Source organism: Saimiri boliviensis, chromosome 8, assembly GCF_048565385.1.
Source record: "Saimiri boliviensis isolate mSaiBol1 chromosome 8, mSaiBol1.pri, whole genome shotgun sequence".
NCBI lineage: Eukaryota > Metazoa > Chordata > Mammalia > Primates > Cebidae > Saimiri > Saimiri boliviensis.
Window position 1 is genome coordinate 19,873,818 of NC_133456.1, and position 12,077 is coordinate 19,885,894.

General features: G+C 50.8%; 1 protein-coding gene across 5 annotated transcripts in view; it reads right to left on the reverse strand.

Annotated features, from left to right (window-relative positions):
- Positions 1-12,077, reverse strand: part of TMEM40 (transmembrane protein 40) — a 39,955-nt gene that overhangs the window by 22,629 nt on the left and 5,249 nt on the right. For 3 of the 5 annotated variants that reach the window (XM_074404068.1, XM_039477103.2, XM_039477102.2), the window contains exon 1: positions 9,789-10,111. The exons of 1 other annotated variant lie outside the window; for it this stretch is intronic. The gene's annotated coding sequence lies outside the window, so the exon portion shown is untranslated. Of the gene's footprint in view, positions 1-9,788; positions 10,112-12,077 lie in introns of those variants that run through there. One more of the 5 variants, XM_039477104.2, reaches the window with a different exon arrangement.

A 12,077-nucleotide genomic window follows, 5' to 3' on the forward strand; every position in this document is an offset into this window, starting at 1 on the left:
CCACCTCCTGGTTCAAGTGATTCCCCTGCCTCAGCCTCCCGAGTAGCTGGGACTACAGGCACGCATCACCACACCTGGCTAATTTTTGTATTTTTAGTAGAGATGGGGTTTCACCGTGTTGGCCAGGCTGGTCTCGAACTCCTGACTTCATGACCCGCCCACCTTGGCCTCCCAAAGTGCTAGGATTACAGGTGTGAGCCACTGTGCCTGGCCTACCCTTTTCTAGAAGAAAAATTCCCATTTCTCAAAGCAGAATTCAGCTAGGCATTAGGAAGTCACTAGCCATTAAAATGCATTGATAGCAAGGTGGAATGACTGATAACCAGAAGCCTCCAGGGCAGATTTCTATTTTGAACAGGGCTCTTTGCACACAGCAGGTGACTAGTACATATTCATTGGCTGAGATCATCTCTGATGAAGGCATTTCAGCTAGAGTGGAGGAAGCGTTGTAGACCCATATGGGGGAAAGAGAGCTGCTGGCTGATGTCAGACAGACCGAGGTTCACAAAGTGATGAGCTCTTTTTCCAGTCTCATCTCCATCCTGCTCTGTGTCCTGGCTACACACAGCACTTTTGGCCCGGTCTATTCTTTCCTAATGTCAACATTGCATCTGACCTTCCAGGCACAGGTCAAAACCCACTTCCCTCATGAAGCTCTCTTTCGGTTGCCTAAACAATACCCACCGACTGTATTCCCCACTCCCCTAACCTTCCTCCCTCCACTATCCCTAGGTTTTTTTTTCTTTTTTTGACAAGGTCTCTCTCTATCACCCAGGCTAAAGTGCAGTGGTGTTATCACAGCTCACTGCAGCCTTGAACTCCTGAACTCAAGCAATCCTCCGGCCTCGACCTTGTGAGTAGGTAGGACTACAAGCAGGTACCTCCATCCAGGGTTTGTCTCCTTCACGATATCATGAATGCAGCCCAAGTAGGGACTAAGGCTGATTCATTTCTCTGTCACTCATACCCTGTATAGAGCCAAGAACAAAGGAAAAATGATGATAACAAGCAGCTATAAGTGCCTACTATCTGATAGGCAAGGTTTGAACAGTTAACTTGTGTTAACTAATGTATTCCTCACCACAAACCTAGGAAGGCTCACTAGGCTTGTGCCCATTCTATAGCTCAGAATATTGAGGCACAAAGAACATAAGAATCTTGCCCAGGACCGGCAGGGCATGGTGGCTCATGCCTGTAATGCCAAGACTTTGGGAGGCCGAGGTGGGCAGATCACAAGGTCAGGAGATCGAGACCAGACTGGCCAACATGGCAAAACCCCGTCTCTACTAAAAGTACAAAAAAATAGCTGGGCATGGTGGTGCACCCCTGTAATCCCAGCTACTTGGGAGGCTGAGGCAGGAGAATTGCTTGAACCTGAGAGGCAGAGGTTGCAGTGAGCCGAGATCACGCTACAGCACTCCAGTCTGGTGACAGAGCAAGACTGTCTCAATAGAAAAAGAAAAGGAAACTTGCCCAGGACCACATAGTAAGGGGTTAAGCAAGGGTCGTTGTTGAGCCCATGTTGGGAGACTACAGGAGTAATGCTGGCTGCTCTTCTCAGGACCCCGTCATTGGCACCAGGAAAGACTAACAGTCATCAGAGTGTTATGTAAATATGCTGACTTGGCTTATATTTAGCTACTGCTGGAGCCCTGAGTCATTGTTCTCATAGCCAAGGGAAGTCCCTTGGCTGGTGTTGAGCACAGCGAAGGGGAGGAATGGAACCATCACAGAGGGAGGACCTGACGTGGCTCTGCGTCTCCGTCGAACGTCCTTGTCCATTCCTCCCCCGCCCATTTTTCTTTTTTGCCTTTTTTCTTTCTTCCTTTTCTTTTTCCTTTTTTTTTTTTTTTTTTTTTTTTGACAGGGTCTCACTCTATTACCCAGCTGGAGTGCAGTGGCACGATCACAGCTCTGGGTTCTAGTGATCCTCCCGCCTTAGCCTCCCAAAGAGTTGAGACTATAGGCATTTGCCACCATACCCAGCTAATTTTTTCGTTTTTACATTTTTGTAGAGATGGGTTCTCACTCTGTTGCCCAGGCTGCTCTTGAAATCCTGGGCTCAGATGATCCGCCTCCTTGGCCTTTCAAAGTGCTGAGATGATAGGCATGAGCCACTACACCCGGCCTCCACACAGGTCTTATTTAACACTGGGAGAAACTGAGGCTCAGGTAGAGGAAGAGACTTGTTCAAGGTCTCCCAGCTTATAGATGGACTCAAATCCGACCTCTACCCCAACAGAGAAGCTCATGCCCCAGTTGCCCCCTGGTTAGAGGCCTCTAGCCCCACCTCAAGTGGCCCCCACATCCAAGGCTGATCCTACAAGGAAATGGAATACCTGACTTTCTGGCACTTTTCTCCAAAAAGCCCAGCCCTGCTGAGTCATGGGTGGTGCCAGGGCCTCTGCACCCACCTGTCTTGCTAAACTGGATTTTCCCTTCAGTTGAGCCCAGATTTCCTGAGCTCCTGCTGTCACAGGGCCTGGGCCCAGGGCAGGAAGGCTGTACACTAAGCCATCGCAGCCTCACAGCACTCTTCCCTCCCAGCTCTCCTGACTTTCATACCGCCAGGAGAGAGGCAGGGTGGAGATGACTGTCCTGTTTTACAGACGAGGAAATTGAGGCCCTGAAACGGAGAGGAACTTGCGCGAGGTCAGGAGCCACACAGGAGCAAGGCTGCCTCTTTTACCACATCAGACCAATTCGGTTCAACTTTTATATAACAAATTGTGAGTTGTTTTTCAGTTGCCATGGACCCCCAGATTGACAGTCACCTAACCTGAGCATGCCCAGATGAACCATATATGCAACCACAGGGGGATCCTAAGTGCTCAGACTGAGAAGCAGGGACTGAATTAAGAAGCAGATAGCACATGCCAGGTTCTAGCATCCAATTGGATCAAGCTCTGGCATCACCCCATGGCAGGAGCCAATCAGATCATGTCCCCCACATCATTATGCTTATAAAACCTGCCCAGCTCCCAGCGTGGTGAGACAGATTTGAGTGTTTCCTCCTGTCTCCTTGCTAGCGGACTTGTCATAAAACTTTTCTCAGAAGCCAGTGCCATGGTATTGGCCTCTATGTGCAGTACGTGGTGAGCCCATTGATTGCGTGGTAACAGCTCCAGAACGCTGCCTCTTGGTTCAAGGGTTGCTTGTCTTCCTGGTGTCCCATGTTGGATGAGGGGGCTGAGGCGACTGAAACTGAGTTGGATTTCAACAGGAAGCGAAAGGCATAGTAGGATAAAAGTTTCAGTGGAGAGGATTGGGGGCAGCAGGCAGTTGAAAGGGTAAGAGCTGGAGAGGTTGGAGAAGATCGGCCTGGGCCTTGAATGCCAAGCTAAAGGCGGCCACCTTTTCCTAAGGCATAGACTGTGAGGAACGTGTCTGTGGGCCAGAAAAGCAGGGCAAGCTCAGCTAAACCAGCCCAGTTTGGGAAATGGAGTGGGGGCGCTGGAAGCAGAAACAGCCACTGGAAGGGGAACAGAGTGGACAGAGGGTGGACATTTGCCCAGTTGGCATTAAAGCCCTGTCTTCTGGTGATTAGACAGGATTTTGCTTTAAAGAAATCCAACCCCCACTGGACAATATCTTGGGGGTGGCCCTCAATGTGTCAAGCCCTCCCTGGCTGAGGGGTGGGGACAAGGCCAAGGGCAGAGCCAAGGGGACAATAGTGCTCTCAGTAATCTCCTTCAGCTTCCCAAGCCACCCCAAACAAGCACACGCTCTCATTTCAAACAGACCCTTTCTTGTTTCTGTTTTGTTTTTTGAGACGGGGTGTTGAGATTACAGGCATGAGCCACCGCGCCCAGCCTCAAGCAGATCCTTGTTATGCAATCACAACTCCAAAACAAGTACTCCCCAAAATAATTGCACCCCGTCCCTAAGCCCCTTTGACATGGAATCTGTGGAGTGGTCACTCCCGTCACCCAGGTCAGAACATCAGCCTCTCTTTCCCTGGGAATCTGACTTGTGACATGAGTGACCCAGAGCCCTAATGGCTGGCATGGGTGGTTTGCCCTGAGACAGAGCCCTGAAGAGGCTGATGCTCTCGATCGTGCCCCCTGGTCACAGTCTCTTCCACAATCTGTATTTTTTTTAACCTATTCCCTCTATTCTGTGAGACCCACCCCCACCTCCTTATCTTCCCAGGAAAGTCTTTTTTTGGTAGCCTGAGGTGGCTTTGTGACTTGTAACCAAAGCACTACAGTTGAGACAAACGTCTGGGGAGGGCTCCAGCTTCCTGCAGAGTTCAACAGGGATCATGGCAGAACGGGTCCACAGACTTCACTCCTGCTTCCAGGTTGAGGCTTGGCAGGGTCATTGAGGCCCCCATATGAGGGGCTGGGACTGAACTTCAGGCGGGGTTGGGGACCTCCCGGGTTTCCCCAGCCCCCATCTTTCCCGCATCCTCCGGCACTGTAATCACCCAAAGCAGCAGCTCCCTGATGATCCTGCCCTAGAGACTTGTGCACCTGCTGAGGGTGCGCCTCTTGGACCTGGTTCAGCACCTTACTAGTTTTCTATCACTGTGATAACAAGTACCACCAACTTAGTGGCTTAAACCCACACAAATGATCTCACAGTTCTGCAGGTCAGTGACAGTACAAGACATGGTCTCACGTCCTTAGCCAGGGCGCGATACCGAGAGCTGCCCTGATGAAGCCACCGGAGTCTGGTAGCACCTGCTTCAAGTTAGGCTTTACCACTTCACTTCCCGGCTCCATGAGTTTGGAAAATCCCTTTATCTCTCTAGGCCTCTTATCTCATCTGTAAATTGGGGATAGTGTCTCTGCCTTGCAGGGTTGCTGTGAGGATTGAGATTAAAAGGACTTAGATTCTGAGCTCCCTGGAAGCCAAAACCATGCTTTTCTGGCTTCTGGCTATATTCTAGCCCCTGGCTTGGACAAAATGCTTAATTTTTTTTTTGAGATGGAGTCTCATTCTGCCACCCAGGCTGGAGTGCAGTGGCACAATCTCGACTCACTGTAACCTCCGCCTCCCAGATTCAAGCAATTCTCCCGCCTCAGCCACCAGAGTAGCTGGGACTACAGGCATGCACACCACGCCCAGCTAAGTTTTGTATTTTTAAGAGAGATGGGGTTTGACCATGTTGGCCAGGGTGGTCTCAATCTCTTGACCTCATGATCCACCCGCCTCGGCCTCCCAAAGTGCTGGGATTACAGGTGTGAGCCACCGCACCCGGCCTGACAAAATACTTAATTAAAAGAAGTCACAAAATACTGAACTTCAGAGCTGAAAGGAATAATGTTAGGACCGCGAAGAGCCTTAGTGTCTCCCTGTCACTTTAGAGCATCTTTCACTTTTTTACACCCCTTCTTCTTTCTCACTACTCTCCCCCGGGCCCCCCCCCACCTCCCCACGGATCTTCGGGCTTGGCGGTCTCTCTCCCTCCCCAAGTTGGAAGTCTACAGCGTTGTATCCAGGAGATCAAAACTGAGGCCCAGAAAGGGAAAAGAACTTGCTCAAGACCACGCAGTGAGGAGTGTGGATATGAACTCAGATCTGAGGACAACATCAGAGTGTGAGGGGAACCGTGCAGAGGGAAAGAAAGAAGATGCCCTGGTTTACACCGCCACCGTTTCGTCTAAGTCAGACAGGCGGTTGAACGGTGGGATAACAACTTGCGTTGGCCAGCCAGCTGACTGTATTAGAGGAACTCTCATGAGTCTAGGGGAATCTTATGGCCACTGCATACCCAGGGATGCAGCCAGGACCTGGGGTTGCCCCTGATGAATGTGGAATGGCGCCTAGGCTGAAACAAGCAGGTGAAAAGGGACAAAATCAAGTGTGATACCCAAGTGTCCAAACAGCAGCTGTGCAGGAAGAGGATGGGTGGGCCCTGCTTGATTACATGGAAAGATCTGGGATTTTAAAAGAATAATCTGGAAGGAAAGAAAATAGTACAAGCATCTAGGTTGTTGTCTAGCATATAGTACGTGCACAACCAATGTTTGTTAAAGTGGCAGTATGAACCAACAAGGTGATACAGCTGCAGAGCAAAGCTAGCATAGCCTTAGGTCATATTAACAGAAGCACAGAGTCTACAGTGAAGAAGGTGACCCACATCCCACCATCCCCAATTCTCCATCCCAGGTTTACTCCTGGGTCCTGCACAGAATAAGTTCTGGACAGACCGAGAGAATCTAGAAGATGTAGGATGTCATCAGCACCAGGAAAGAGGACACACTAACAGTCGTCAGAGTGTTATGCAAATATGCTGACTTGGCTTATATTTAGCTACTGCTGGAGCCCTGAGTCATTGTTCTCATAGCCAAGGGAAGTCCCTTGGCTGGTGTTGAGCACAGCGAAGGGGAGGAATGGAACCATCACAGAGGGAGGACCTGACGTGGCTCTGCGTCTCCGTCGAACGTCCTTGTCCATTCCTCCCCCGCCCATTTTTCTTTTTTGCCTTTTTCCTTCCGTCCCTCCCTCCTTCCGTTTTTCCTTCCTTCCTTCCTTCTTTTTGGTTTCTTTCCTTCTTCTTTTCTGGAGACAGGATCGCACTTTGTCAACCAGGCTCAAGTGCCGTGGAGCAAACATGGCTCCCTGGAGCCTTGAAATCTTGGCCTTGGGCAATTCTCCCGCCTCAGCCTCCCAGAGTGTTGGGATTGGCCTTCCAGAGTGTTGTGCTGAGCCAGTGCACCCGGCCTCAACGTATAAAATAACACTCTAAAAGTGACGACAGCGTTGGGGTTGTCCTGAGCACCCTGCCGTCTGAGGTGGCAAGTTGAGGAGCGGCAGGGATTGGTTTAGATGTTCTTAGCTCGGAAACTATTAGTCTCTTAAGCAATTCTCTCCAAAGTGCAGGAGGAAAATACTAGTTTATCTATTTCTGTGTAATTTTTAACTAAAAATAGTTAATAGTATATAGTTTAATCCTGATGTGCATCCTTGGCTCATATGCCAGACACCATGTCATGTCCATTAAGTGGGGCCCCGAGAGGCCAGTGGGGAGCCCCATGAGGCAGACAGGTTGACTGTGGCTATGTCTTCCTGTTCTCTACATTCAGACTATTGCCATACATTGTAGTGTGCAGGTTAATTTGAGGCTCAAGTGATACAGCTTTCACTGAATCAGCCCCCTTATTGTTGACAAATGACTTCAAAGAGTCCCTGCAAAGAAACCACGGATGGAGATAACCCTAATCGTGATAGTACAGACAAGCAACAGGAAGCCTGTGGCCAGACTCATCCCTGCTCTTAGTTTAGCTGGATTAGCGCTTTGGAAAAGGCAGTGGAAAGGAGTCTTACTCATGAAACAATCGTTTCCTGTGTATTCGAGTACCAGAAATAGAAACAAACCCAAACCCAAAATACAAAACAATAACGAGAAACAAATACAAACACAAACACGTTCCTGAAATAATAATGAGATACAATTTGAGAGGTGGCTTTCTATCCACTATCACTGTTGATGAAATTCATTCTGAGACATCAGCTAATGGCCACCACCCTTGTATATACATTTACATATGTATGCGTAGGTATATGCTGGGGGTGCCTGGAGCACTTTTCTTGAGAAGATTATGCAATGAAAAAGTTAGAGAAGCACTGCTCTAGATCCTCAGACCTAGCTAGACACTAGGGGATGCTATTCCTGGTTTGGGGTTTTTGGGGCCTCATCAGAGAATTTGTTTCACTTTTAGGTACAAGGAAAGCTACTAGAGAGGGAGTATGCTCTCCACAAAACTTTTTTGAGGCTCCAGTGACACATTTGAAGATTAATAGGAAGAAACATAAAACTCATAAAAGGCTTTCCCTGGCTCTGATCGGCCTAACTTGGTGTAGTGTCGAGTTAAACACCAAGGCACAGAGGTGGATGCTCAGCTAGACAGAGCCAGCTGGGTCCCTTCTCCCACAGCTGGAATCTCAGTCTCTGTTTCTCTCTCTTTCCCATCTTTCTCCCTCTGTTTCTCCCCACCTCTCTCTCTCTCTGTCTCTCTCTCCCTCTCTCTCTCTCTATCTCTCTCTGTCTCTCTCTCTCTCTCTCACACACACACACACACACAACTGACAATAAGAAACAGAAAGGTGGCATCCAGTACAAGAGCTTGTCAGTTCTCTTGAACATCAGACAGACCTAGATATTCAGTTCCCACCTCTACCCCTCGCTGACTCTGAGACCTGGAGCATGCCACATCCATTCCCAGAGCTTCAGAACCCTTAGTTAGAAAATGGGCATGCCTACAACTCAACAATACGATGACAAATAATCCAGTTTAAAAAGGGACAGAGGATTTGAATAGACATTTCTTGAAAGAAGACACAGAAATAGTCAACAGCACATAGAAAGTTGCTCCCCATCATTAGTCATTAAGGAGGTGTGAATCAAAACCACCATGAGATACCCCTTTCTACCTGCTAGGGGTGCTTACAGTGAGACATACAGACAGTGACAAGTGTTGGTGAGGGCGCAAAGAAACCAGAGCCCTCCGACGTTGCTGGTCAGATTATAAAATGGTGGTCACTTTGGAAAACAGTTTGGCAGCTCCTCAAAAGGTTAAGAAAGATTTGCTACGTGACCCAGCAATTCCAATCCCAAGTATATTCCCAAGAGAATTGAAAACCTCCATCCGTACAAAGACGTGTAATGAATGTTTATAGCAGCATTACACATAACAGCCACAAAGTAGAAACAACCCAGGCCGGGCGCGGTGGCTCACGCCTGTAATCCCAGCACTTTGGGAGGCCGAGGCGGGTGGATCACGAGGTCAAGAGATCGAGACCATCCTGGTCAACATGGTGAAACCCCGTCTCTACTAAAAATACAAAAAAATTAGCTGGGCATGGTGGCGCGTGCCTGTAATCCCAGCTACTCAGGAGGCTGAGGCAGGAGAATTGCCTGAACCCAGGAGGCAGAGGTTGCGGTGAGCCGAGGTCGCGCCATTGCACTCCAGCCTGGGTAACAAGAGCGAAACTCCGTCTCAAAAAAATAAAATAAAAAAATAAAAAAATAAAAAAAGGAAACTAGGTTGACCTGAGGTCTGAAAACCAGGGTGCTCTGAGCAGAGACAGCTGCAGGAGGAGGATGACAGCCTAGGGTTGGGTCATCCCACCTAGGGGGTGGGTGGGGGAGCTCTGAGAGCTCTGCCAAGCCCCCCTCCCCTTGGGCCACACCACCTGCCCCTGAGGCTCTGACTGGCAGCAGGACCCCTCCTCATGGCCCAGCTCTCTCTTTGGCATATCCTCCCCAGGGGCGCCTTTGAGCTGAAGGCAGGGGACAACTAGCTTCTTCCTCCCAAGTCTCCTAGGCCTGGCTGGCAGCCCAGGGCAGCTTCCTCCAGGAGGGGCGGAGAGAGGGGCGGCTGCCTGCAGTCACTGATCGTGGTGCAGAGGCTGAGACATTTGGAGGAACACACCTCTAATCCTAAGCTGTTAGGTTCCGTAATAGCGAGAGTGTGAGGAACCTTCAGAGATCTAGTTGGACCCTTCATTTCACAAGTAGGGAAACTGAGGCTGAGAGAGGTCAAGGATTTTTCTGAAAGTCTTACAGCAAGTTGGTGACAGAATTGGAGCTGGTCACCCACCACAGCCAGGTATAGGCTGGTGGAAGCCTCAAAACCACGCAGGGAGGTGAATATTTGTCATTCATCATCCCCTGAGGTAGAGACAGGTTCTCACCCAGCTAGGAAGATGCGGAGGTGGGATTCAAACCCAGGTCCACCAAGGAATCACACAGTATCAAGCCTATTGAGGACACTCTTTCGATTCCCTTAAAAGCTGACCCTCCACCCCACTGCTCACCCAGCCCCATGTCCCATTACCTGTGGTCCTTCAGCTTGTCTGGGCAGCAAGGGGAGCTCTGTGTAGACTGTGTGGATCCCGGGCTGGTCAGGGGAAGGAGAGGGCACAGGCTGCACCCGTGACAGTGAGGAGGGCGGGATTATCGTGACGTTGCCCCTGGGACCCACTTGCTCACTGGGGTGGCATTCCTTCCTGCTGGTGCTATCAGCCCCAGGCCTTCCTGTCTGACTTGACTCTTCCCTGCAAGGCTGCAGGAGGGGCAGGTGGGGCAGCTACATGCCTGGCCCGCCCCAGGGCCACAGCCATGCCCTCGGACTCCAAGAGGCAGTGAAATGAGGGCAGCTGTGCCACCCTTGGCTGTACCAAGCTCTGGGAAGGAAGGAGGGGGCGTGTCCCAGGTACCCCCTCCACCCACATTGGTGAGCCTGACTCAGGCCCCAGCCATGTGTCCCAACCTGCCCCGTGGGTCCCAGAGGTGAAGGAAGATACTACAATACTCCCAGGAGGCTGAGGTTGGGCAGGGAGCAGGAGAGAAGGCCTGGGGCTCAGGAGGCTGGCAGTGCCTGCTCCTAGGGAAGAAACTATGCTACAGCTAGAGGCGCTTTTGGGGAGCACCCACTTGCCTTTCACAAGTGGGAAAACACAGGCCCCCAGAGAGGCAAGAGGAGCAGTGTCAGACCTCGCACAGCCAAGGGCAGGGCTCCAGCTCAGCCTGCCTCTCACCTCTCATTTATCCAACACCGTGGCAGCAGGACAGGAAACAAGTCCTACCACCGGAGCCCCCAGCCTTGGAGGGAAACAGGCAAGGACCAGGGAGTCGTGGGCTCCCCGGGAGGACTTTCTGGAAGAGGAGTCATCCATACCCTAAGCTCAGGCCCCAAATCTTAGAGGCACTCTTAACACTTTGCTCTCTCACACTCTGTATCTGACCCATCTGGAAAATCCTGTTGGTTCCACCTTCAGGATAGCCTGAATCCAGCCCCTCCTCTCCACTCCTTAACTGTCACCTTGATCCAGCCAGCGTCATCACTGGGTCCCTGCTCCCGCCCTCTCCCCTGAGTATTCCCATCAGCCCGGCAGCCAGGGGGTCCTCTTCAAATCCAGCTCATGTCCCTCCCCACCGAGCACTGCCACGTTCCTACCACACTCAGGGTAAAACCCAAGGTCTTACAAGTTCCCGTGAGATCTGCCCCACACCTCTGGCCCTCTCTGGCCTTGGTTCCTATAACTTCCTCCCTCACTCTGCTCCAGTACCACTGGAACAGCTCCAGTCACCACAGATAGGCTCCCTCCTCAGGGTCTTTGCCTGGGCTGTTCCCTCTGCCTGGAGTCCTCTCCCCCTAGAAAGCCACCTGGCCCCTCCCTCACTTCGGCTCTCTGCTCAAAGCTCACCTTCTGCATGAAGCCTTCTCTGACCACCCTGCTTAAAGTAGTAACTCCGCACCAACCTTCCCTCTCGCTTGCTTCACTGCTCCCCATCTGCTGTACTGTGTATTTTCTTGTTAAGCCTATTCCTCAGTATGTATTGCTTTGCTGCAGGACCTAGGATCATGTCTGACACATAGTAGGTGCTCACTAGAGTCAGGGTCTCTGTTGCCCAGGCTGGAGTGTAGTGGCATGATCATTGCTCCAAACTCCTGGGCTCAAGCCATCCTCCTACCTCTGCCTGCTGAGTAGCTGGGACTACAGGTATACACCACCACACCTGGCTGATTTTTATAATTTTTGTGGAGATAAGGTCTTGCTATATTAGGCTGGTCTTGAACTCCTAGGCTCAAGCGACCCTCCGGTCTCGGTCCCCTAAAGCTCTGGATTACGGGTGTAAGCCCCTGCCTCTGGCCTTCATAAATGTGTTGAATGAATGAGTAACCTGAAAGGTTAGTCCAAGAAGTGTTCCAAAACATTCCATGCAGGGGGAGCCATGTGTATGAGGGCTGAGGGGGGGGAGCACTATCATGTTGAGGAGCTGCAAATAATTCTGCACAGCTAGAGAGTGGGGGCTTTGGGAATGGAGAGGGCAGAAGGGGAAGCAAAAGATGCAGGGCCTCAGCAGCCAGACATCCTGAGAGTGACGGGGAGCCACCTGAGAGGGACGTGACCAAACCTGCGTTTAAGATAACGATTTTGCCTGGGTGCCGTGGCTTATGCCTATAATCCCAGCACTTTGGGAGGCCGAGGCGGGTGAATCACTTGAGTCCAGGAGTTCGAGACCAGCCTGGCCAACGTGGCCAAACTCCATCTCTATTGAATATACAAAAAAATGAGTCTGGTGTGGTGGTGCCTGCCTGTGGTTCCCACTACTTGGGAGG